We start from the raw sequence: 27,998 nt of genomic DNA, 5'->3' as shown, positions 1-27,998 counted from the left end.
TACAGAGATATGTCGGCGTTAAACTGTGGACAATGATATTCTTGGAATGATTTCCTAATGATTTATAAGATACTTATGACCGTCTGTTTGATAGTGTTTGGATCTCCATGTTTTAAGAATGCTTCAGTGAACAAATCTGATGCCTTTTATTTTTTTTTTAAATCAAATGGAGCATGTACTTTAAAAAGAAAATTTAAAGTAAATTGAATGTACCACCAAATGAATGATTTATTAAACTTTGGCAAGTATGTAATCCAACCATAATTTTTTTTTTCAGCTTTAGATACTAACTTTGTAAAAGTGCATAGAGCAAGTAATCTCCATAAAGTGTATCAATAATTTCCCTATTTATGTCTATTTTGTTAAAAAGTCTCCATGACATGAAGACCAGATCTCAAAAGCTGCTGTGGGTTTTAAGTTAAAAGATATATCAATCTCATAAAACAAGGAAATTTACAGCCCAATAAAAGTTGCAGCAAGGTCCTGTTCTGAATGCAACATGTCCTTAATACTTTTCAGTTTTAACAAAGGTCCCTTAAGGTACCAAGTAGAAGAGTGATTGTGGATTGATTTGACTTTTGTGGATAGTGACATGCCTGGCATACTTTAATTTGAACAGGGCTTTCTGAAGTTTCTTATGCTGTTTTTACTTAAGTACATAATATGTGACTTACACATTCATCAAGATTTATTTTTTTTTAAGGTAGTGACTTGGAATTAAAACCATTTCCAGTTTTCACTGCCCAGGTATGAAGATGTGAACTTTGCAGATGGAGTTCAGTTGAAATTACATTTAAAATAAAACTGAAATCCCATAACTTATTAAATGAAAATAAAATTTATATGTAGAATTACACCAAAATATCCATTCAGCGTTTGGCATCATTATCAGTATTATTTTTTACCTTGTCATTGTGTGATTCATGATAATTTTCCAGAAATCAAGGCACATAAAATCAACAGAATGCACAAAATTGATTGATTCATATTTGCAGGCCTTTATTTCTACTAAATCTGTTGTGTCCAGAAGATTCTGTTTTTCTCAAATGAAGAAGATATATTCTTCTCCACCCAATAATCTTCAGACTTAGAATAGACCCAACCTTATTTTCAAAACATTTACAATTGTTTAAAAACAAAATGATAAGTATTAGGAGGATTATAAATTAGAAATGAGAATCTTCTTTTTATTACTTTTTTGTAAAATTTAAGTGTGCAGAATAGTTGTAGTACATTGTAGAAATGTATGAAAATGGATAATATGCAATTCAAGACTTCAAAACATAATTTATAATTATTATTGCTTGTGCTGTATTAATTGATGTCATACTGTACCATTGTCTTTATTTTTTTTTTGTCACCCTGTTACAAATTCCATTTACCCATGTTTGATTTCCCTTGCAATCCTTTAGTTTAAAAGAAACTAGAGTATTAACAAACCAGTTAATAGACTTCATTTGACCTCCCAATACATTTTGAATTAGAGAAAATGTATTATATATATTCCCAAAGACAACATTGTTTTTCAGTAATGATGCAAGGTGAACAGCTCTGTGCAGCAGTATGATTTCATATATTGACATTATTATATATGTATAAATAATGTACTATTGAATTTCTCTGGTCCCCCCTCCACACTGGTAAAGGCACAGGTACACATCAGTTTTGCTTTGATTTCAAGGTCTTTATTAAGAAAAGAAACCACTTACGCAAAAAAAAATCTAGTAGAAATGCTGGGAGAATACTTCAACTATTTTCATGCTAGAACAATGGAAAATCTTTTAAAAGTATTAAATAAGTGCAAGATGATGATATGAAAACTACCAGAATGTGTAATGACATGTATGTTTTGTGTGTGGTCAGAATAGCAAAAGTTTCAAAGAAACAACAAAATAATCAAAGGGAGTGATTTACATATTGTTTAAAAGTAAGTTTGCCCATGGCAAGCTGACTGTAAAATTGAACATGCCTTTGCAAAATGTGAACTTTTCCCAAACATAATATCCCAAGGCTAGTAAAGTAATGAAATAAAATAAATATGTTGAACACCTTATAAACATAAGCTGATAAGTAAAGTTATAAAAAAATATATATAATGTAAATAATACATGTAGATATATAGGCTATAAAGGATTAGAATTCAGATCAAATTAGAATGGCAAAAACAGACTTATTGTATATAGATAAATAAATGGATTGGTATACAGGGTTGGGAAATAGCAGGATGTTTGAGAGAGAGAGAGAGAGAGAGAGAGAATGAAATCTAGACTGTTGGCAATGATTTTATTGATACTCGCAATAGCATGAGTTGTGAACACTTATTTTATCCATTTACGTAACAGTTATCATCTAGTCAAATTTAAAATGGTGACATGCATCAAAATATTTAAAATCTGACTTTTGAGACGAAATTGAGAACACTTGTCTTGTCCATTTAGTTGTTTGCCAAGCAGAAAATATGTACAAGTCTACTGCAGTTATTACATAAACAACAGATCATAAAAAGAACTTGTGAGTGCTTTATTTTGTTCAGCTTCAATCACACTTTGAAAACATTCTCCTGGTAATTGTTAAAGATGAATGCCATTTATTTCTGAACACACTTGTCAGTGAAATTTTACGCGTTGCATTAATAAACATTAACATGAACTTACCATAAAATTGATGACATGCGTCAAAACAATATTTGATAAGTAGACTACTTAAAGTTGTCAGTCTGACAAACTGCCTGTGGCTAACTTAGATCCTGAAGGTCTGTGAATCCAGGATATGTACACATATTGTGTGTAACTGATAAATTAAAATATAAATATTTATTCCTTATTGGTCTAAACATGGAATCAGGAGTAAATATTCTCATTGTCACGTTGATGTTAGAAAATGCAAGGCTGACCTTGACTACAAGATGGAACTGTCACATTCTGCCACTGAAAGAAACATCATCATTTATGTAGAAGAGGAATGTACTACATATAAATGGTAAATAAGGGTGCTGAAATATGTACTTTGGCAAGATTGTTGGCTGTACAACTTGAAGAACTTTTTAAAACATCAAATACTGAACATGAACCCATGTCAGTAAAATAGCTTGCACAGAACTAGTGTTCTGTATTATACCAAGACTACTGATGTTAGAAGAATGTATTGTATCCATCTTGTTTTATGAGGGGGCTTGATCATGGAAAAGTATTTTGAAAACCTGAGCTTGCCCCAGGAGTCTGGCAAGTGGATTTGTAAATCCTTAAATCAAAGGCGTGATGATAAGTGTGCTTTTGTGAAATCTGTATTGAGAAACAGATTGTATATGTTTATATATACAATAGAACCTGTCTTGAAAGACCTCCTCTTCTGTCAAAAACATATGGTCTCTCAAGACAGGTGGTCTGCAATAACAGGTCACAAACCTATATAATCAATAAATTTGTGCATTGAGAATGTAGTCTCTCAAGACAGGTGGTCTCACATAGCACTGGTCTTTCGAGACAGGTTTTACTGTACTGAACACCATATATTTTGAATAAGAAATAGCTCATGCATTAGTGTCATAAATACTGGTACAGTAGTTGTGCAACATATCTCATGTTGAAAATCTTATCACTAATCCATGGATGGTCTAATCAACATGGCATTTTCACTGTAAGACTTCTGATTACATGTAGTTGGTCCTAAATGAAAATTGTGCCAATCTGACATCCCATGTGGGTGCCATCTTGAAAATCTTGTTATATTTGCTCCCCTTGAATGGATGATCACTAGAATAGGGTTTTCAGCAAAAGACTCTTAATAGTAATAATGTCTGCTTTATCCTAAATTAAACTGTTACAGAGCTGGCATCAGATATGTGTCTCACAGCAATCAGTTTGAAAATCTTGTTATTGCAGAAGAATAAAGGAGATGGTTTCAGTATTCTGCGGTTAAAATGCATATATTTACACACAAAAAAAACCCATTCTCAAACTAGTTTTATTTTGTAAATCCCTCCTCTGTTCAGATGATACTGCACATTAAAAAATAAAATTGGCAAGGTCCTATATTTTCATTTCTAGAAATCCCAAAGTACTTGCTGCAAAGTGATGTCTGTCTAGTTCCCCATTCCACTTCAGTGACCTGCATGTCAACATAAATAATATTTGGCTTTATTTGGGGAGGTAATTTCATTCCAGGAGGACTAATTTAACTGTCAAAGGGATTTATAAAAGTGTTGATGATTAAATAGATAGCTGTGCAGTGTGGACAATTGAAACCTGAATGCTGGCATTTTGAAAATGAAATTTGCCATGCATCATGGAAAGATACTCTAATAGTGTCATCTGACAGGATAATTGTCTTTGGAACTTAACCTCTTGAATTGTTATTTACATTAGCAATTTAGGAAATTGTTCATGAATATAAAGACTTTTAACTTTACAATGTCAGGATGTTGCTAATAAGTTGATTAGGTATTAGACAACCTAAAGAGCAATGGTGCTCCTTGAATTGAAAGGACACATGCATGTTGTATACATTCCAATTATGTTTTCAGATTGCATGGTTGACAAATGTATGACAAAATTTGCATAAATGTTTAAAATATTATTACATATTATGTCCATTATTAGCATAATATTTAGTTAGAGTCATAGATTCATTGTGATAACTTGGCATTACAAAAATGTGTAGGCAACATGCATTGCTTGTCAGTGTTCATTTGTTTACATGTATGTGATTTTGTGGCAAACTTAGAATGAATTAATTTGAATATTTACTTTGTGCCTAATTTGAAGAGATATATCCAGAATAATAAGGTATTTTCTTAATTCATAAAATATTGTTGTATTGAGTTAACTGGATTTATCCAATATTTTTGCAACATATCTACTTTTCTTATCATCATCTTTGTTTATAACCATAGTATTGAAGTTTATTCAAATTTTGTTCAGTATTCAGTGACACAGAAAACTCCACATTGACAAAATAAACAGTTAAATATAAATAAAAGGGACACATTGCATGTATTCATTTTTTATTTGCTACACTGGTTACAGAGGTTCTAATAGTTTTTTTATTCCAGGAAATCCAGGACTTCCCATGCCTAATTTTTGGAAGTCCTAACATTACATTTTGATGGTCAAAATTTGTGATATTTTAGAACACTCTCTTGAGTCTTTTTTATCTGCCTGTAATGATTGTTTTTTTTGTGGGATTGTAAACATTCTTCAGCATATGGCTGCCAATATATTTGGTGGAAGAAAAACCGGGGAAAACTCAGGAAAAAACCACTGCCTTGTGGGAAGCTACTGGCAAGCTTTCTCATATACCCACTTTTTCCGAGCTGATACTTGAACCCACATGGACAGAAGTGAGATTTCAGTGATCTGTAAATGCGATCGCCTTTGACTATTCAGTAACCCAGAGCCCTAGTAAATTATGAAGTGGGGAAAAAAGTTAATTCATAAATATTTGAAAGTCATTGTTTCATTTGAGAGAGAAAGAGAGTTTATGACTAGGAAAATAAAGCAAAGTGATTTTGAACTTATACTATCAAGTCTAAACTGATATTTTTAAAAAATCATTTTGGAATGCAAAGAATCCATGTCAGTTATTACCACACTTCATGGTTGTGATATACACTCTTTGTTAATGGTTCATTTTTTTCTTCATTTGGCTAGGTTAACCTGGCATGATATGCATCTTGATTTCTTTGTTTCAGTGACTTATTGGCCTAGCACAGGGGTCTGAAGGAATTTCTGAGCCTAATGCCAGTTTCCTGGGCATTGTATTATAGGGCTAAATTTAGTTATTTCAGGTGCTATGGTATTTATATAAGTTTTAGAAGAGAAGATATATTTTTATGATGACAAATCTACTGCAGGGTATAGCTTATAAACATGCTCTGTACAACATTGATGATGTGCTGTGTATAGTCGCACCTTAGGGAACTTTTGTCTCATAAGATGTATTTGATAGACTGCATCAAGCCAATCTTAAATTGAAGCCATCAAAATGTCGGTTTGCAATAAAAAGAGTAAATTATTTGGGACACATCATTTCCAAAGATGGAGTAGAATTGGACTTGGATAAGACCAATATAGTATCAGACTTTCCAAGACCGAAAAATGGACGCAATCTCAGAAGTTTCCTGGGTTTATGCAATTACTACAGATGGTTTGTGAAAAACTGTAGTAATATATGTGCACCTTTGAACAGCCTTCTTAAAAAGGATGTAAAATTTCAGTGGACTGATAAATGTGAATCAGCTTTTAACAAACTGAAACAGCTCTGACTTAGCTAATAGCTTACCCAAACATGGACAAACCTTTCATTCTCTCAACAGATGCTTCTGGACAAGCCATATCTTACATTCTCAGTCAAAAAGATGACCAAGGTAAGGAACATCCAATTTCTTACGGAGGCAGCGCACTTCGTATATTTGAAACTAAATAGGGCATGTCCGATAGAGAAGGTTTACCCTTCGTGGAAGGAGTATGGTATTATAGTCTTTCTTGAACACCAGAAAGTCACTGTTGTCACTAATCATGCAGTCCTAAAAACCTTAAGGACATTAAAAATCCAACAGGACACTCGGGTCGCTGGAGTATGTCATTACAGGGATTTAATTATGAAGTCATTCACAAAAGTGCTGTCAGGCATACCAGTGTGGACTCTTTATCAAGGATTCCATACAAAGAAGCAATAAACAACAATGAGACTGCTTATAGTGACTATGAAACTGACTTGAGTATGTTATTTATAAACAACAATGAAGCTTCATGTTGACGTTGGAATATGACCCTCCATGCTCCCTCAGCAGGGTTCAATCTCAGCCAGTCTGTGTACAGTATATTAGACCAGGCAGCAGATAAGCAGCTAGTATCAGATTTCATTTCCAACAGAGGGGAGGAAATCAAACAGGCTCAGTCCCTGTGTCCTGACTTGACCCCAATTAAGTGCTACCTGGAAACAGAGAGGAGGAAATCAATCAGGTCCAGTCCCTGTGTCCTGACTTGGCCCCATTTAAGTGCTACCTAGAAACAGAGGGGAGGAAATCAAAGGGGCTCAGTCCCTGTGTCCTGACTTGGCCCCAGTTAAGTGCTACCTAGAAACAGAGGGGAGGAAATCAAAGGGGCTCAGTCCCTGTGTCCTGACTTGGCCCCAGTTAAGTGCTACCTAGAAACAGAGGGAAGGAAATCAAAGGGGCTCAGTCCCTGTGTCCTGACTTGGCCCCAATTAAGTACTACCTAGAAACAGGCCTAGTGACTCAACAAAAGCAGCAAGGACAGTGGCTGAAAGCGAATACACCATGCTTGATGGACTTCTGTACCATTTATGGGACAGACAGGCAGAGAAACTTCCTAAAGAAATCGGCATTAAACAACAGTTAGCCATTCCTACAGGATTCCATAACTGGAGGAGGACATCAAGGCTTTGACAGAACTTATGCAACAATACAGTCAAGGTACTATTGGCCAAAAATGTATGCACAGATAAAAGACTATGTTAAAACCTGTGAGGAATGCCAGCAAGCCAAGCGGCCTTCTCACTGTACATAGGCAGCACAACACCTTATGCCGTCGGTTGGAGTATTTGAATGCTGGCATATGGATATTCATGGTCCATTAACAGTAACCAAAGAGAAATACCAGTATAGCTTGTTGTGTGTGGGCAGTTTCAGCAGGTTTGCAGAAGCATTTCCATTATGATCGCAAGAAGCAACTGAAATAGCTGATATTTTGTACAAGGAAATCATTTGCCGTTCTGGAGGTCCTACAGCTCTAGTATCTGACTGTGGCCAGAACTTCTTGTCACATATCATATTGGAACTCTGTAAGAAAATGAATATTAAATGCTTCCATACATCAAGCTACCATTCAGAAACCAACTCTACATGTAAGAGATTCAACAGAACATTAGCGCAATCTATGCACACCTATATTGACAAAGTGCATCAAAACTGGGTCGATTTGTTACCAGGGATCCTAATGGCTTACTGCAAGACACTGTGCACCAGCTCAACTTGATTCTTCCCATATGAATTAGTCTCTGGGAGAGAAGTGAGAGCTCCACTAGATGTTTCTCTTGCTGACCCTACAAATACCGATAAGCCAGTAAAAGACACAACAGCCACCTATTTAAACAAGCTCAAAACACAAATGGAAATAACTAGACAAGTTGCCTGAGACAACATACAGAACTCCCAGCAAAAATATAAAGAATATTATGATACACACGCTCAAGAACCCTCTTGCCACCTCAGACAACAAGTATGGATGCACATTCCAAAGTACCAAAAGGGAGATCATCTAAATTGCACAAGAAATGGACAGAACTATGGTATATCAGCGACATGATTGTAATAATCACAAACTACAGAGGTCATTAGTTCATGCAAACAGACTAAAACAATACTTCAGCCCTGACAACAGAAATTAGTATTTGGACCATACAACTCAGATAGCTACACCACAGGACCATTTGGACCATACAACTCAGATAGCTACACCACAGGAGCCAAAACATCAAGGAGACACAAACATCTTTACAGACCTAAACATCTGGTAGCAAACCCTCAATTATACCAGTCCACAACAAGACAACTGATATTCCAGCACCTACAACAGATTCATCTTCCAAGCCCTGGACATCAGATGAACCTGCCACATCTCAGTCAAAGGAAGAATGGGGTATTGTTGATGAAATTCTAGCATGCAGTTGGCATCATGGCAAGCGCATTTATATGGTTAAATGGCAAGACTTCCCCAAGACAACATGGGAACCTGAAGAAGCTTAACCAGTTTTTGCTCCAGGAATTTCATGTAACAAAAACACTAAAAGGAAAGAGAAAAAAGTTTGCAAAGTGAAGATTCCAAATGGACTTGACCAATTGGTTCTTAAGGTGGACACGTTATATTTGTTTTGCTGTGCTATGCTTTCGTATCAACCTTTTCTTCCATATCTGTCCTGCACATCTTCCTTCCTATGATATAGCGGAGCAGATGTACAAATCCCACACTTGGACAATTGACAGCTATGTTGCACATTCCAAATGGATTATTCTTTGTAAACAAATAACTTTCTGTAATTTTAAAGCAGTTTATCGCACAATGTTGGTACCAGTTCTTATTTGGCTCAAGAAAATCTTGAAATCCTTTTGATACTTGCAGATTACATTCAAAGTGAAGTGACATTCATGGAACATTATAAAATGTGCTGTAGATTGGTGAGAAGTCAGACATTTATGGAACTGCTTTTTGCATCCCTGGGGTGCTTTTCCTCCTTGCCTCGCCTAGACATGTCCAAACTTAAGGAGTGCGACATTTGCACATAAAACTGGGGCTGTGGTGGCACCATAGGACTTAACCGGTCATGAAAGCACTAGTTGCATAGGTGACCTAAATTGTATCATCATCATCATTGCAGAGAGTGGGCATGAAGAACTAGAGGTATCAGAGTTCTGTTAAATGTAGAAAAGAAAAGCCCTCTTGCTTGTGAATAATTCACCATAGTGCAGTTATACCAACAGTTGAAGTATCTACAGGATTTTTACTGGTCATTGACATAGTCTTAACTCTGTTGATTGAAACCTCATGTGCAACTAATGTTGCTGGGATATACATTCCATTCTTAGAAAACATGGCCTTTTCTGGATACTGAGATGAGTGTCTGAGAATCAGTATGTCACTGCCAGCTTGGAATGTGCCTGGTCCTGTAAAACCTGAACATGACTTACCTAACTTGTGTGTTTTTCCTCTCTTGACATCATTCATATATGCAATGGGAGAAAACTGCTCATGTAAATCAGTACATTGAGATTCTGTTTGTACATCACTTAACATTACAGCTGCTTTTAGTTCAGTGACTGAAATGTTTGGAATTCTTTGATTGGAGAAATGGATGTCTACATTTTCAGTTCTGTAACTGAAATGCTGGGAGTTCTTTAGTTTGAAAACGTGTCTGTCTACATTTTTGATAAGAGTTAAAATATACTCTTTATTCAATTTTTCCAGCTGACATTTTTCATGGGCACTTTGCAAGTTGAACACCCTTATATGCTCATAAATTTTGTTATATGTACCATTTATTTTCAAGACAAGTTATCAAGAGAGTCAGATTAGTTCCTACCATTTCTTCTTCAAACCGTCTAATTTATACAGGTAAGGAAGTCAACCAATGGACTGACTTAAATCCAAGCCTTTTTTTTTTGAAGACAATTGTGTAAAATGTACATTCCAAAGCATCTAGTAATAATGCTTTTGGAAATTTGAAACTCAGCTAAGATGCTTTAGGCAACACAATGTAGTTTTTGAGTAACCAGCATCTTCTTGAAGGGGACAATTGATGCATAATGTACATGAACTCTTGAAACAGCATTATGAAAGTCACTTGAATCCAGTGGTTTTTTTTTAACTTCAGCAGTGTTTCAACCAAAACTAATTGCATTTGTTCAAGTCTCCATGACCTTAATGCTGGTGAAGTTGCATGAATAGTAAAGTTTCCATACAGCCTTTGTACATTTAAAAGAGGTGATTTCTGTTGCTGCATATGAGCAAGCAAAGGATAATCAATGCACAATACATTTAACATGGATTAGATTAGGAAACAAAAACTTCAAGTGTTACTCCCAGCCCCATTTTGTGGGCAAAACATAACTGATGCCCAATCACTCTCAAATTCTAAAATATGTGCTAGATCTAAACCCTAAAGTTTTGCTCTGGTTTACAATAGCATCAGGAACTGTGTTGATTTTACCATCCTTTATTCTTAAATTACTGTCCAAATCTGTTTTAATTTCTTCACTATAATTTTCCGTTTGCCACTCTCTTTTTGACCCTAGTATGGTAGGATATATTTGCAACTTACTACTGTAATATTTCAATATACGTAGGTGATTACAAGCTCTGGTAAGATCTATGGAATCTGCTTCCAACTATCAGCTGTTCCGTTATCATTTTCTTTAATATTTTTGTGAGGAGATTTTTTAGAAATCTCAATGATTTAATTTTTTCTTTAACATAAGTAGCATCACTTTTGTGACCCATTACTGTATGGTATTTGCTACTTGCTGCTGTAATGTTTCAAAATCTTTGTGTGTAAAACCATCTGATGTGAAACAGTTAAGGAAATAGATATGCTTTCAATAATGATCAATGTTGTAGTTGAAGTGAAATTCAGCAGAAACAGAATGGAATGAAAAATTGATCACTAATGCATGGAAATAAAAAAAAAACATCGATCAAAATGCATGAAATCTGTTTAGGCCATCGTTCTTTTTATATGATCAAAGGAGTTTTAACGTATAAACTGCAATGGTATTGTTTTTTTTATTTTTAGGCAGATGCAGATTATATATTCTGGTTTTCTTAAATCATCTTCAAACATACATTAGTACTGGCATGTCCAGTAATAAATGCATGTATATTGTATTATGTTCAGTGATGTTTGTTTAATTAGCTATGCAGTTATGTAGACTAGCCATGCAGCTAAATGTTTTTATACTTTTCTCCCCAGTAATTAGGTTCTTATTGCAATGAATATTATTTAGATTATACTGCCTAGAGCATTTCATTCTCCTGCAAGACTTTACACCCTATACCACTATCTGAGTCTTGCTCCAGTTTGCATACAGCTTGAAAGATAACTGTCTTCAGCTCTCCATTTGTTTGTGTAGTGTAAATAGACTGTGTATTTCATGTTGAAGCTTAAATTGCAGTATACCTCTCAAGAGGTTGAAAGAACCAGTCTTTTGCTTCCCCTTGAAGAAAATCCAGTAGCATTCAAATTCCGACAGATTATTATTCTTGCAGTTATTATTTCCTTAACACAAGGCATCAGTATTAAACAATTTTGGTCTGGCACATCCTCATCAAAAAATGTTCTTTTGCCAGAAATAAGCTTTGAATGATTCCTGCTCCAGACTTGGCATGTTGCAGTAGAAATACTGAACACTTATATAAATACTTAACACGTATGCCACACAACTCAGATTACAAACATACACTCATGAGTAAAATACAAATCATTGCCGATGTTTGGTTATTTTTGCCCATGTAATGTCTTTTTAAATATTGGAGCTTTCAGATTATGTCACAGACAGCTTTTTAAATAGATAATCTGTTAGATTATGTCATTTTGCATCTTTTTAAATGGAGAATCTGTTAGATTATGTCCTTTGCATCTTTTTAAATGGAGAATCTGTTAGATTATGTCCTTTGCATCCTTATAAATGGAGAATCTGTTAGGTTATGCCATTTTGCATCTTCTTAAATGGAGAATCTGTTAGATTATGTCATTTGCATCTTTTTAAATGGAGAATCTGTTACAATATGTCATTTGCATCCTTATAAATGGAGAATCTGTTACAATATGTCATTTGCATCTTTTTAAATGGACAATTATTTGCATCTTTTAAATGGAGAATCTGTTAGATTATGTCATTTGCATCCATATAAATGGAGAATACGTTATTTTATGTTATTTTGCATCTTTTTAAATGGAGACTGTTACATTATGTCATTTGCATCCTGATAAATGGAGAATATGTTACATTATGTCATTTGCATCCTTATAAATGGAGAATCTGTTAGATTATGTCATTTGCATCATTTTAAATGGAGAATCTGTTACATATAGTCATTTGCATCTTTTTAAATGGAGAATCTGTTACATTATGTCATTTGCATCCGTATAAATGGAGAGAATTTGTTAGATTATGTCATTTGCATCCTTATAAATGGAGAATCTGTTACATATAGTCATTTGCATCATTTTAAATGGAGAATCTGTTACATATAGTCATTTGCATCTTTTTAAATGGAGAATCTGTTACACATAGTCATTTGCATCTTTTTAAATGGAGAATCTGTTACATATAGTCATTTGCATCTTTTTAATTGGAGAATCTGTTACATATAGTCATTTGCATCTTTTTAAATGGAGAATTTGTTACATATAGTCATTTGCATCTTTTAAAATAGAAACTCTGGTAGATTATATCATTTGCATCTTTTTAAATAGGTAATCTGTTAGATTATGTCATTTGCATATTTTTAATGGAGAATCTGTTAGATTATGTCATTTGCAAATTTTTAATGGAGAATCTGTTAGATTATGTCATTTGCATATTTTAAATGGTGCATCTGTTTGATTCAACCTTTCACCTCGTTTTTTTACATTGACAAGTCTTTTATATCTTGTCACTCACATATTTTTAAGTACAGGATCATATAGATTATGTTACTCTTGTCTTTTTGATAGAGAATCTTTTAGATTATGTTACTCATGTCTTTTTAGATAGAAAATCTTTTATGTCTCTTATCATTTTGAATAGAAAATCTTTTAGATTATGTCTCTTGAATATTTTGTAGTCTCTCATTAAGAATAATAGGATTGAAGCTTTAAATTTTTCTTTGAAATTCATCAGAGACATTACTAAAAACTTGCTGAATGAATTACAGTATCCTTGATAGAAGTCTGTATGACGATTATATTAGATGTAACTCAGAGGAATATGTGACGTTTGGGAATTTAGTCCATTGAAATATTTATACAAATTACTGTAGTATTTACACTTTTTCTCTCATTTGTTTATACCCTCCCCATTACCAATTTTAAAACCAAAAAGCAACAAGGATATGATAAATACACAAATTAGGGGCATTTCATTAATCAGTTTATAATTTCTAACCTCACTGTCAATTAGTTGGCATTTCAAACTACATGGAAGTTCTGGATGTAAACAATTATAGTGACCGCTCAGTGTCCTTTTCAGATTTCTAGAACAGTCTGTTTCAGTAAAAACTATGTCATCTATGTCCAATATTTGCACTGTCTGGTTTTAATATTTCTTAACAAATTGAACAACTAAAAAGAACTCGTGCAATGTTTTCAAAGATATTTAGCTCCTCAGTTTATGGAATAATTTAGACTATTAAAGGCATTGAAGTACCGGTACATCACATTCTTGCTTGAAAACATAGACTTATACATTCAAATATGGTGGCTGTGTCACTAAAGAAACTCCTAATTGATTCAGAATACCAAATGGCAAAAATTAATTTTTAAAAATTTGTTCTAGTGTATTGGACCCATGATTTTCATGCCCGAGCCACTTTTTACTCCAAAACTCAAACTTTTCTTATATAAAGGTTCACCAGTCCTTGTATTTATTGGTCTTGTTTACTTTAACACTTGGGTCAAAAAGTACACAATCCAGATGCAAAATCTCAAAAGTTGGGTTTTTCAAACTGTATTTTGTAACATGAGTAGAAAGTCTTTATTTTTTTATATCTTATCTTAAATGATGTTGATGGTACAGAGCTCAGAGGTAGGGTACAACCTCATGATGCATAAATATGGCATATAGGGTTAATTAGCTAACACAGTATGGTGGTTTGTGTTAAAACAGAACATTCCATGATTTAACTTTGCAACATGATGGTGGCAGCCATCTCCTACAGATAGATACCAGTTTGTTTCAAATGCTTACATGTTAACTCCCAAGCTGTTTTTGACCCCTTAACATCACAGGGGAAATTCCAGAGATCTTTGTATAAAAATGATACAGATATTGGCAACCATCCATTAGTGCTGAAAAAAAACATGAATTCTAGGCTATACATGGCGGCCAGTATTAATGGTGGAGGAAGAACCCGGGAAATCCCCGGAAAGAACCACCGACCCTCGAGAAGCTACTGGCAAGCTTTCTCACATATCCACATTGGCCGAATCTGAGACTCGAACCCATGCAGACAGAGGTGAGATGGCAGTGATCCGTAACGGAGAGCGCTTTAGACCACTCGGCCACTCGGGGCCCCGATCATGCATAGATAAATCATAGTTTGTTGTAAATATATTAAAGGACCATTATTGTAGGTACACAGTATCTTCAACAAGAGCACATTCTTGAAACAACCCCATCAGTAATTTTGTTTAAAATGGTTCCGGGAGGGATTGCTTGTATATATATATAAAACATAAAATGACACTTCCCTAAACAATTCTTTCATAACATGTCTTCCTCAGTAAACTGGCCACATATTTTGGTTTCAATAAGGCCTTTGTAACACAAAGTATAACCTCTGTAAACTGGCAACATATTTTGGTTTCAGTAAGGCCTTTGTGACACAGTATAACCTCTGTAAATTGGCAACATATTTTGGTTTCAATAAGGCCTTTGTGACACAAAGTATAACCTCTGTAAACTGGCAACATATTTTGGTTTCAATAAGGCCTTTGTGACACAAAGTATAACCTCTGTAAACTGGCAACATATTTTGGTTTTAATAAGGCCTTTGTGACACATACCGTATTTATCATATACAGCTGTATGTTGGGATATCGTATTTGTTGGGACACCATAAATTAATTTTAAAAGTAATTTGTTTGTGCATTATATGTTCTGTTGTTTTTTCACGTCGAAGGTTATGTGACACCTTTGAAATCATTTGAAAATTACATGTTGGAAAATGCACTTCAACTGAAATTTTACTGTAAAAAATATAACATTGTGTACTTGAGATAAAACTCTTTAATCCACTGCAGCATTATCTCATGAACACAACCCTTCTCCTCTACAAGTACAGTCCATTCTTTTGGTGCATGAATATTTTTTTTAGCTTTCTCATACCATTAAAAATTATCATTTGAGGCAACATATTACCTGAAGCGGAAACTGAAAGAACTAAAGGCAGAATTTGTTTCAAATCTGCACCAGTTGTGCTAATTCTCATGCTTTTGACCCCATCTTATTGTCAGTCTGCCCAGGAATGAGATTAAAGTACACTAGAGTTTCATCCATTTTAATGATCACAGTGTCAGCTAAAATCATCTGCTTCTCTTCAGGCCGTCACAAATTCATCAAATAATTTTATTTCCTCCAAATCTTCTGGGTGACACTGGGTCATAGATGTCTATGCACAAAGCACTATATTGTGTCACTTTAAAAATTGTTCCATTGTTTCAATTTATTTTCAAAAATTCCCCTGAATAGAGGTGAAAAGAAGTCCAAGTTAGCTTCCTTATCTTGGCTGTCTTTGTACAATAAAAAAAAAAAAATCAATAAAAAAAATCGGCACACTTAAAAGAATCCAAAGTCGGCTTCTGATGTCTGCTTGCTTTGTAATAAAAATGACCTTCATCTTTGATGTCATGTTGGTAAGTTGGAATAATGAGTTTACTGCTCACTGCCAGTTGTGTTTATTCACAACTCAGGCTTTCAATTTGCCTGGCATCTGTAGTTATAATTAATACAAAACAGGCATTGATTTATGCGGGTAAGTAGTATACACAGTAATAACTTGCTTTAATGATGCTTTTATAACCCATGTTTGCAAAAAGTCATTTCCACTCAAGTGAATGTGTTTTCAAATAATGATTTTTATTTGCGAGACACTGTCATATAGTTGACCTCAATATAATTCAGTCTTGGTTATTTTGCACCTAACACCGTGTCATGCATGATTGGCAGTTGTCTTCAAGATATTGGTTGATTATTTTCTTCTTGTGTGATTTTGTTGGATCCAATTTTCAGTTGGATAACATATTCAAACCTTTGAGCACAACTAAATACAATTTGTTTTTCAATGTTTGTGTCAATGAACAACATGTCTTGTGTTATCGGACATGAGTGATACATGCTACAGTATGGAAGCCTACGCTATATATACCCAGCTCGTGGATATATTTTATTTTGTAATGCTCATGATGAAAAGAAAGAATAAATGATAATAATACAAGGTTAGTTCTTTCTTTTTATTATCAAATGAGCGTTCAATTTTTCTGTTTTATTGCAACTTGCAGTTGGGGGGTCAGAAATTCAGTACAAATCTATTTCGTTTCTTAAGTCTTGGGTCATATGACCTAGGTGAAATAAGTTTCACCATAAGTTCTGGGACAGGAAGAAAATAATTATTTTATCGTGTCCCAATATATATGGTAAATACAGTATTTTGGTTTCAATAAGGACTTTGTGACACAAAGTATAACCTCTGTAAACTGGATGACTGGGCTCATTCTGTTAAAGCAAGCATATAATGCACTGATAGGATGGGAACCACACGGGCCCAGAATCCTCATGGCAGTGTTTAGGACCAAGATGGAGAAAATAAAGGTGAACATCATACAGTGCTACTCTCCAACAAATGATGGCGATGAAAAAGATAAGGACCAGTTTTACAACAGACTACAGAACATAATAGAGAACTTCCCAGGCAAAGACATCAACATCCTCATGGGTGACTCCAATGCCAAAGTTGGGTCAGACAAGACAAGGTATGAACAAACCATGGGGATCCATGGCCTGGGTGAGATGAACGAAAATGGAGAGAGATTTGCAGACCTTTGTGCACTGAACAACCTGGTCATTGGGGGTACCATCTTTCCCCACAAGAGAATCCACAAGAACACATGGATATCACCAGACCATGTGACAGAAAATCAAATTGACCACATCTGCATTATGCATAGCCAAGAAGTTCAAAAGATCTCTGCAAGATGTGAGGGTAAAGAGGGGAACAGATGTGGCATCTAACCACCACTTAGTTGTCGCAGGGCTGAACCTTAAGCTGAAGAAGAACTGGATGGGTACAAAAGAGAAGAAAACAAAGTATAACATCAGCCTGTTGAAAGATACAATAACTAAAGAAGAATACAGACTGATGCTTAACAACAAGTATCAAGTGCTTCAAGAATTTCTTGAAGACGAGGAAGACAGTGCGAACAACAGATGGCAGAAAGTTAACCTCTCAAGAGTCAAGCCCACACCCATGGGGGAGCAGCACCCTTTTTGTCCCAAGGACACATTGTTGGTGATGGAGTTTTGTCCTTTGAGGAAAGGAGTACTCAGATCCAAGTTTGAGAATGCTTCTTGCTACACATCCAGGTTGCCTGCAGAGTCCTAGCCCAGTCACAGTCACCAGGCATTGGTCATTGCAGCCCATATGGTATGGAGGGACACAGGTATTAGGACAAGTCTCTCCTCTCAATAGACTGCCTTTTCAACCCACATTAGACAGGGAATCATCTTACATATGCCAGGTTAAGGCATTGCATCAGATTGGCATCTCTTCTCTCCTTTTGTTCCTATTACCCTATGGGATGTGGGGCCTTCCTCCACAAGGAAGAGATTGGGCCTTTCCCTACATGCAGTCATGGACTTAATGGATCTGGGCTGCATAGCAGTGAGGTTGTGCCTGCAAGCTGTAGACCTTCTTAATCTTGCGAGGTTGGGTATTAAAGGATGATAACCCTTCCCAAAATGCTCTTGGCAGGCAGAGAAATGCCCATAACCATTGACAGAGACCACTGCTTTAAACATGTGGGAGGAGTTTTTAGTTCATGTTTGTCCTCTCACCAAGTCTCCCCCTAAGCAGAGAGACTCTGGTTCATGTAGTCCTGACTCATAGGAGTGAGTGCAGAATGAAGATGTCCTTTCTGTACTCCTTGAGGGTAATGAGCAGGCTGATGTGGTACTCCCTTCCTTCAGGTCCCCTACTCTTTCTCAATCTTTTGTTAAGGAGGCAGAGGAGGTGGAGTCCTGGTTGTTTGATAAAGCAGCGAATGAGGATTACAGCCTCTTGCCTAACGGTCTGTGTCCCAAATGTTCAGGTTCAGGTGACTCCAAAATACTTTCCAGTTTTGAGTAACTTTATTTGTCACTCTCTCCTGCAGATCATACCTCTTTGGTTCCCATTGATGCGAGACTAATCCTGTTTTTGACATAATGGTCAGCTAATAGGTCCTTTCTGTTGTAAGAGATGGTTACTAGAGATGGTTGCTCTCCTAGTAAAGTCCCTCATATGCTTCTACCAGTTAAATCTGGCCTAATTAAAGGAAGAGGTCAGTTTGGAAGGCGTAGTTGAGAAGGTGTTAAAAGTCCAATCTCTGGCCTTCTATTCACAGATTTTCCAGGTTCCCAAGAAAGGGTGAAAGTCTTGTCCAGTTATCAATCCAATTATCCAATTATCAATCATTTCTCAATCAACAAATTTCTGCTGCAGGAGTCATTCAAGATGGCAACTACAGCCTCGGTCAGGAATGCCTTAAGACTTGGTGATTGAGCAGTCTGCATCATTCTTCAGGATGCATACCTTCACATCACTGTCTTTCCTCCATACAGGAAGTATCTCAGACAATTTTTGGGGAGTTCTTCTGTTATGAGCTCTGCTGTTCTGCCTGGCCATTGCACCCAGAGCTTTTGCCAGTGTCATGGCAGTAGCTACAGCCCATTTAAAGTCATTGGGTATCCCAATTTTCCATTATTTTGATGATTGGGTGATCCACAGTGAGTCTTGCGTCCCTCAGACTAGACTTGTCTCGCTGTTGGTCCACATTGACCAGGCTTGGACTTCTAACAAGAAATCAAAATTTTGTCTATGTGGGAATGAATTTCATTAAAGAGGGTTAGTCTCAATTCCTCTGGACAGAACAGACAATATCCTATCCCAGTTGGAGATGCTGAGAGTAATGACTGAGCTGTAGGCTTGTCTTGTTCTGTCTGAGCTGGTGACCTTGAATGCCACATTTGTATTTTTCTCTCCGAGTTGGTGACTTTGAATGCTGCAATGGACCTGGTTCCCCTAGGCGAGCTTCACTTGTATTCTCTCCATTTTCAATTTTAGTTGCTTGGAAACAACACAGGGACACCTTCATTGATCTGATTTCTCTGGGTTTTACTTTTCAGCACCATCTAAATTGGTGGACAAATTGGGATCAGCTTCTGGCCAGAGTCCCCATGCAATGTATAAACCCAAGTCTTACCTGTTTGCAGATGTGTCAGATTCAGGGTAGGTCATTCATCTAGAGCTGGAGGGTCTGATTCTTTAAGTTTGATGGTCTCAGGAAGAATCTGCTTTCCACTTTGGCGATGAAGGCAGTGTTTTTAGGCCTTCAGGGGGTACATCCAGCAAATAAGAGGTTGCTGTGTGATGGTCTCCTGACAATACATACGTGGTAGTGTACCTCAGCAGGCAAGGAGGCGTACATGCACATTCTTTCTGCATGAGGTATGGAACCTCCTTCACAGGACAGCTTGAGAAGGAATATTCCTTCGAGTTTGCCACATTCCCAGAAGGAATAATATTTTAGTGGACAGTCTGTCAAGGAAATGGAAGATAGATCTTATGGAATGGTCTCACCACCAATCTGTAGCAGACTCCCTGTTTCATCTTTGGGGAAGAGCCTAGATGGACTTGTTTGCCATGAAGCTGAACAACAAGCTCTCCTTTTGTTTCCCCAGTCCCCAACCAGAGGGCCTGGCCTTGGCAGTGGATGCCTTCGGCTAGAGGTGGGATCATCTGTTCACTTACGCTTTCTCACTCTTTTGGATGATCCAACATGCCCTTCACAAAGTCAGGTGATCCATTGCTCAGCTCAAGTTTTGATTGCCCATCTATGGCCCCAGTGATTGTGGTTCAGTGATCTTCTCAGTCTGCTGGTGGATCATCCCAGGACCTTGCCTCAGAGGAACCTTATGTTCCAGCACAGGGTTGCTCTCCTACACAGATATGCCACCATCACCCCTAGCTTTCCTCAAAAGATCAGTAGAGAGAAGTTTTTTTTAGCCAAGTTGCCTAATGCATCATTCAGTCCAGTAGAAGATCAGCTTCTAAAGTATATGATGCTAAATTGTGATTGGTGTAGTAGAAAATATGTAAATACCTGCTGTCCCTCAGTGAGTGCACTGACTGATTTTCTTAACTTCATTTTTGAAGAGAAAAAATGCTCAGTTTATACATTTAAGGGATATTGAGAAGCCCTTTCTAAAATTTTCAAAAGGTCTTAGCTTCAGGACAGGTTTTACACCTAGCAGACCTGATCAGGTATTTCAAATTGCAGAGACCAATGTTTTGCACTCAAATAACTAAATTAAATCTCTCTTGTGTCTTATGGTCCCTCTATGATCCTTTGGGTGAGGCTTCCCAGAGTACCTTACCTTCAAGAACATTTTCTTGCTTGCCATAGTGTCTGTGAGACAAAGGAGTGAGCTTTATGCCCTGTTCATAGAATGGGGTGGATCAGGTTCAGTGGGATTATTGAGTCAGTTTCTTGCCTTTACCTGCTAGGATTTTTCAGTTGAGATCCCCAGTCTCATCAGTGTGGGGAGGACCAAAACAGACTTTGATGTCCACTTATAGCTCTCAGTTTTTACTTCACAGCCTGTATCAGGTGAAGGAAGTGTAGGAGACATTTTTTTCCTACTCATTAAAGGTTCTACTGATATTTCGGTTTCCACCATTTCTAGGTGAACTGCATTAACCATCAAGATTGGGACCTGTCTTTTATTAAAATTAAAGCCCACAAGGTTTGTGCCATTGCTGCCTCATGGGTCTATCAAAGCAATGAGTTTTGTGCTGTTGATGCCTCATGGGCCTATTTAACTCATTTATCATTAGCCCATCAAAGTGAAGGCATTTTTTTACTTGGCCCAGTCATCGTTGGTCATAAAGTGGCTTTTGTGGATTCCATTCCACAGCAGTCTCATGCTTTTGGTGAGAGTGAGTATTCCTTGTGTTTGTATTTTATTCAATAGTCTGATATCCAGTATGGCCACCATGGCAGCCATCTTCAAGATCTTTTGATTACTACTTTTAAATGGAATGTCTCATTAACATTAGGGTTTGAAAAATCTTGTTATTGTTGAATAATGTCAGAGATTGTTTCAGTACTCAGTAGTTAATATTAAGAAATGGTCTTATCTTGAAATTCTTTTTGGCCAGTACACCATCAGTCTCATTTATTTTCTTTGTAATGTCTGATAAAATCTAGCTCCTTGATTGTGAAGCAGATATCAAAAGTATATTACAACATTAGGATCTAAATTAGAGTTCTTTAAGATCATCTCGAATAGTATTTATCTTTTCCAATGTGTTTTGGACTGAAACTTCCTATGCAAAAGCTCTTAGAATCCATTATTATGAATAATATTCCAGATATGCTAACACCTTTATACAAAATTACCTATCCATTATGGGCATAATTTAGGAGTCCATTTTCCTAGTATTGTAATTTCCTTCCATAACATAAAAGACATTTGTTGATAAAGGACATTTTAAGATACTTTTTCTTAATTTCAGTTTAATTTTTTAGCTCTCTGTATAAATGAATACTCTTTGTATAGGACACATGGTACTAACTGTATGGAATTTTTTTAACCTGTCTGGAAATGGGTGAAGATAAAGTAAAGTATATATGGGTTTCATAATGAAAGATAGATTTTAGAAATAGAATCTTTTGAGAGCTTGTCCTAGTTGTAACTGAAAAAATATAGAGACATTGCTTTATTTATGAAATTTCGTTCCATTAACTATATTGAGTTGGAACACTCATTGCTGAAATTAGCACCATAATTGAAAATGAATACCTTTTGTATACCATGGTGACTTTCAGTGGGATTTTAAGCACATATTCAGGTATATCAACTGTTGCTAATTGGGGTGGGTGGTGCATTGAGTAGAGTGTGCTGATTTGACTGCTTGGTGGAGTGTTTCACATTTTGGTTAATATCTATGCAATTAGATGTAGAAAGTTGATACAATTTACCATTTTTAGAGTAATTATGGTAAGCAATATGATATTTCCCTGCTACGTTTTGAAACATGCTTCAGGTACGATCAGTTAGGACTCTACCACCATTCTTTATGGTGATGACCTCTTATGACTTTGCAGCTCATTAATTTCATTCAGTGAATGTTTTGAAACTGCATATTTTGGATTTTGATGGATTTATGCCTACCTCATTTTAGTTTTAAATTATATATATTCTGGAGGAATGTTAGGTTATTTCTATCATTTATCTCCTTTTCTCGAATAATACATGCACATATAGATGGTCACCTTGACCTTTTACTCATTGATTACATAATATTACAAGGCTGGTTTTATATTTCAGTCTTAAACGAAGAGAGATCAATGGTGATAGTAAAAAAGGTGACTCGTAGACATTTTTATTTATATATTTTTCTGATTTTCATAAATGAAGCTCAAATAATTAAATGTTGCCTGAAATGTACCATTGCTATACTGGTGAACATGAACTTGCAATCTAATTTAATATTCACTAATGTAATCTTTGACTAGCAGAATTATGCTCATTGCTTACTTATGTATTGAACTACTTACTGTTCCTTGGTCTGTCAAGAAAATCAAGGATGGATATTATTGAAGTCTGTTTAATTAAGTTCTTTGTAATTTTCAACCTCATTATTTGTTTTCTGATTCTTGTTTGAAGTTCACTGGCTCCAAGTTAAAAGCACAATGCAAAGTCAGTAAAACAAAACAACCAGTATACCATTGTAGTAAAAATTAATGGCTGAGAGAGGGGAAAAAGTTGTTGGTTAGTTAGACAATATCTGGTTGATCAAGAAAAGGTTGCTTTATAAACTATATCAGTGAGGTATATTTACAAGCCCCTTAATTTCATTGTAATTTTCATATGAAGAACACTATTGTTAAAGAATATATTGAAGTCTCTTTTCTTACTTGTTTGTAACTGTATACCTCTATAAAGGATGCCTACTCATTAAGGACCTTTGAAGCCTCATTCAGTGTAATTTTCTGTCACTTTATAAATGACAGTAGTCTTTAATCAATTTTTGGTCCTTGGTTGGCCTTTGTAGTCAGGTTGCAGTGTAGTTGGATGGGAACAATGTGTTGATTCAGAATTCACAGTTACAGAAGTTTTGTCAGGTTGTAAATTGCATGCAACAGATGTTGGCAGACAGGCTATAATGCCAAGTCAGCATAGTTGTTGGATGATCAAACTTCAGTCTGATGTGTATGATGTATACAGGTTAGCTAGCTGTTGTAGGATGTTCAAGTTCAAGTCTGACACAGATGATGTGTAATTAGCTGTAGTAGGATGTTCAAGTCTGACATAGATGATGTATAGTTAGCTGTAGTAGGATGTTCAAGTTCAAGTCTGACATAGATGATGTATAGTTAGCTGTAGTAGGATGTTCAAGTTCAAGTCTGACATAGATGATGTATAGTTAGCTGTAGTAGGATGTTCAAGTTCAAGTCTGACATAGATGATGTATAGTTAGCTGTAGTAGGATGTTCAAGTCTGACATAGATGATGTATAGTTAGCTGTAGTAGGATGTTCAGGTTCAAGTCTGACATAGATGATGTGTAGTTAGCTGTATTAGGATGATCAGGCTTAAGCCTGACAGAGATGATGTGTAATTAGCTGTAGTTATATCATCAACCTCAAGTCTGACGTAGATGATGTGTAATTAGCTATTGTAGGATCATCAGCCTCAAGTCTGACATAGATGAGGTGTAATTAGCTGTAGTAGGATCATGAAATTATAGTCTGACATAGATGATGTATAGTTAGCTGTAGTAGGACCATGAAACTCAAGTCTGACATAGATGATGTGTAGTTAGCTATAATAGGATCATCAACCTCAAGTCTGACATAGATGATGTATTGTTAGCTGTAGTAGAATCATCAAGTTCAAGTCTGACATAGATGATGTGTAGTTAGCTGTAGTAGAATCATCAAGTTCAGGTCTGACATAGATGATGTGTAATTAGCTGTTGTAGGATCATCAAGTTCAAGACTGACATAGATGATGTATTGTTAGCTGTAGTTGGATTGTCAGGTTGCAGTGTAGTTGGATGGGAACAATGTGTTGATTCAGAATTCACAGTTACATAAGTTTTGTCAGACTGTAAGTTGCATGCAACAGATGTTGGCAGACAGACCTGTATAATGCCAAGTCAGCATAGTTGTAGGATGATCAAACTTGAGTCTGCTGTGTATGATATATACGGGGTAGTTAGCTGTATTAAGACAATCAGGCTCAAGTCTGACAGAGGATGTATAGTTAGCTGTAGTAGGATCATGAAACTCAAGACTCACAGTGATGATGTATTGTTAGCTATATTAGGATCATCAACCTCACATCTGACATAGATGATGTGTAGTTAACTGTAGTAGGATCATCAAGTTCAAGTCTGACATAGATGATGTATAGTTAGCTGTAGTAGGATCATCAAGCTCAAGTCTGACATAGATGATGTGTAGTTAACTGTAGTAGGATCATCAAGTTCAAGTCTGACATAGATGATGTGTAGTCAGCTGTAGTAGGATCATCGAGTTCAAGTCTGACATAGATGATGTATAATTAGCTGTTACTAGGATCATCGTGTTCAAGTCTGACATAGATGATGTGTAATTAGCTGTAGTAGGATCATCAAGTTCAAGTCTGACATAGATGATGTATAGTTAGCTGTAGTAGGAGCATCAAGTTCAAGTCTGACATAGATGATGTATTGTTAGCTGTTACTAGGATCATCATGTTTAAGTCTGACATAGAATGATAGATGATGTATAGTTAGCTGTTACTAGGATCATCATGTTCAAGTCTGACATAGATGATGTGTAATTAGCTGTTACTAGGATCATCGTGTTCAAGTCTGACATAGATGATGTGTAATTAGCTGTAGTAGGATCATCAAGTTCAAGTCTGACATAGATGATGTGTAATTAGCCGTTACTAGGATCATCATGTTCAGGTCTGACATAGATGATGTGTAATTAGCTGTTACTAAGATCATCATGTTCAAGTCTGACATAGATGATGTGTAATTAGCTGTAGTAGGATCATCAAGTTCAAGTCTGACATAGATGATGTATAGTTAGCTGTAGTAGGAGCATCAAGTTCAAGTCTGACAGATGATGTATTGTTAGCTGTTATTAGGATCATCATGTTCAAGTCTGACATAGAATGATAGATGATGTATAGTTAGCTGTTACGAGGATCATCATGTTCAAGTCTGACATAGATGATGTGTAATTAGCTGTAGTAGGATCATCAAGTTCAAGTCTGACATAGATGATGTGTAGTTAGCTGTAGTATGATCAAGTTCAGTTCTGACATAGATGATGTGTAATTAACTGTAGTAGGATCATCAAGTTCAAGTCTGACATAGATGATGTGTAATTACCTCTTGTAGGATCATCAAGCTCAAGTCTGACATAGATGATGTGTAGTTTCATTATCAGTAGTGTTCATGATGCAGTGGACTCATTGCACTTGGATACATACATCAGCCGTGGATTTGATGTACTTCTGTGTGATACACATATCTGATGGACAAGGATTTTTGTTCCCCACCATCCACATTCTCATCCATCTGTTAGTTCCCTTTTGTTTGTGCTCTTTACAATAACTTCTAAACCAGGCTTGGCCCTAGGATGTGTGGGGCCAAAGGCAGCATTTGGGGCCTAAGGCAGCAAAATCGATGAGCAGGGATCCAAGCAAAAAATTGCATTGTGGAGTGATTTCTGAAAGTGCTGGGCCCAAGGCAGTTGCCTCATTTGACTTGCCCTAGGGCGGGGCCTTTCAAAACTGTTTGAGATTTTAAGACAAGGTTAGAATTGGGTGGTCTCTATCTACCACTCAACTATCGGAAATTATTTTACAATGCTTTAATTATTAGTCGTTGGACTACTGCTGCCTAATTTTGGAAGATACGGATAATAGCAATATTGAAACAATCCAAAAGCAGCACGAATTATCCAGAATTTACCATTTGATACTCCATCCTAAATTCTTTTCTTGAAATTGAAATGGCTGAAATTTGAATGCAGAATTGCCTTCCAAATGCCCATATTAATGTTTAGAGTAAAGAATGAAGTTTGTCCATAATATGTGCAGGTTATGTTTCATTTTAAGTCAGAAGAACAGTACCAACGATCTAAACTGAGATCAGTTAGAAATGATAATTGCAAAACACCATTTCCAAAAATTACTTTTAAAAAGATATTTGCTTACTCCAGGGGTATTATATGGAATGAACTCCACAAAGCAATTAGATCAGAAACAAATCTAAATGTGTTCAAAACAAAATCATATGACTGCTATCTTGAAAGGCAGTTCTCATTGCAAATGTTGAAATACATGCATTCCCATTTATTATGTTAATGCATTTCATGTACACCTTATGCTATAATATTTAATGCTTGTAAGCATGCTTTACTATTTTTCTTTTCTTTTTTTTTCTTGTATTTGTGACAGTTCATCATGAGGGCCTCAGCGTAGAATAGTATATTATAGCTGAGTTATAACTATTAAATAAAGTATTTATTTGTTTATTTGTTTATTTATTTCTTTAAAGGGATAGGAAGTAAATGTTACATGTTAACAGTTAACAGTGTTTGCCAAGTCGGTAGAAATAAGCTACCTTATTGTTTAAACAAGTTGTGAATAGCAAAGCATCTAGTGGTCAATCATGTGGTGTACTGAACAGAAGGCTTATTAGCCTCCCTCTACAGTTAGATTACAGTATCAGGTGAAATATCAGGTCAGGTATATAACCGTGTCAGGTACTTTCCAATACCTAAGATCCATTAATTGTATCAGGTACTGTCACTTTCCAGTGCCCAACAGCTAGTAACTGTCAGGTCCTTTACAATGGCTAACAACCAGTATAATTTTACATCATCATTAGGAAGTGTGTGGTGTACCATATAGGTGCATTATGAATGATATTTTTACATCATACTTTCCTTTTAGCTATGTAACTTGCAAGCCATTTGATATTAAGAGATGATAGTATATTTATACATGATCAGCGAACTACATGTTTTGTAATACATTTAAGTCCTTTATGCAAGGTCATTTTCATGGTTAATATTTGAAGTTTTCTAGTGCGCTTTCCATTATGCTTTTCTATTCACTTCCCATTCTGTGTTATGACTTTCAAAGTTCTAGAGAATAAGTAATTAAACTTCTTATACATGTACTTCGTTATTAGAAGGGGCATTGTGTTTCCACTTTGTGGATCCTCTCATCAAGGTAACGGTGAGTATTTCAAGTTTTTTGTCATGCCTATATTTCTGCATGGTCATTTTACATCCCACAAATTCTTAAAATTGCTGCACCAGTAATAACAAAGTCATTAATGCATATCATGAACTTAAGTATAATGAGTGGTAATTTTCCAGAAGCACTGAAATGTGCAAAGGTTACACCTATCTTTAAGAAAGGAAAAAAGGAGGATCCAGTGAATTACAGAC

The 27,998-nt window shown here is 35.9% G+C and overlaps 1 protein-coding gene across 1 annotated transcript in view; it reads left to right on the top strand.

Moving 5' to 3' along the window:
• LOC149796270 (cGMP-dependent 3',5'-cyclic phosphodiesterase-like) overlaps nt 1-27,998 on the top strand; it is a 322,613-nt gene that overhangs the window by 361 nt on the left and 294,254 nt on the right. The gene's annotated exons all lie outside the window — the stretch shown is intronic.

Source organism: Sinohyriopsis cumingii, chromosome 6 (assembly GCF_028554795.1).
Source record: "Sinohyriopsis cumingii isolate HCF-2022 chromosome 6, ASM2855479v2, whole genome shotgun sequence".
Lineage (NCBI taxonomy): Eukaryota > Metazoa > Mollusca > Bivalvia > Unionida > Unionidae > Sinohyriopsis > Sinohyriopsis cumingii.
Note: the sequence above shows the minus strand (reverse complement) of the source record. Positions and strands in the feature narration are given on the sequence as shown.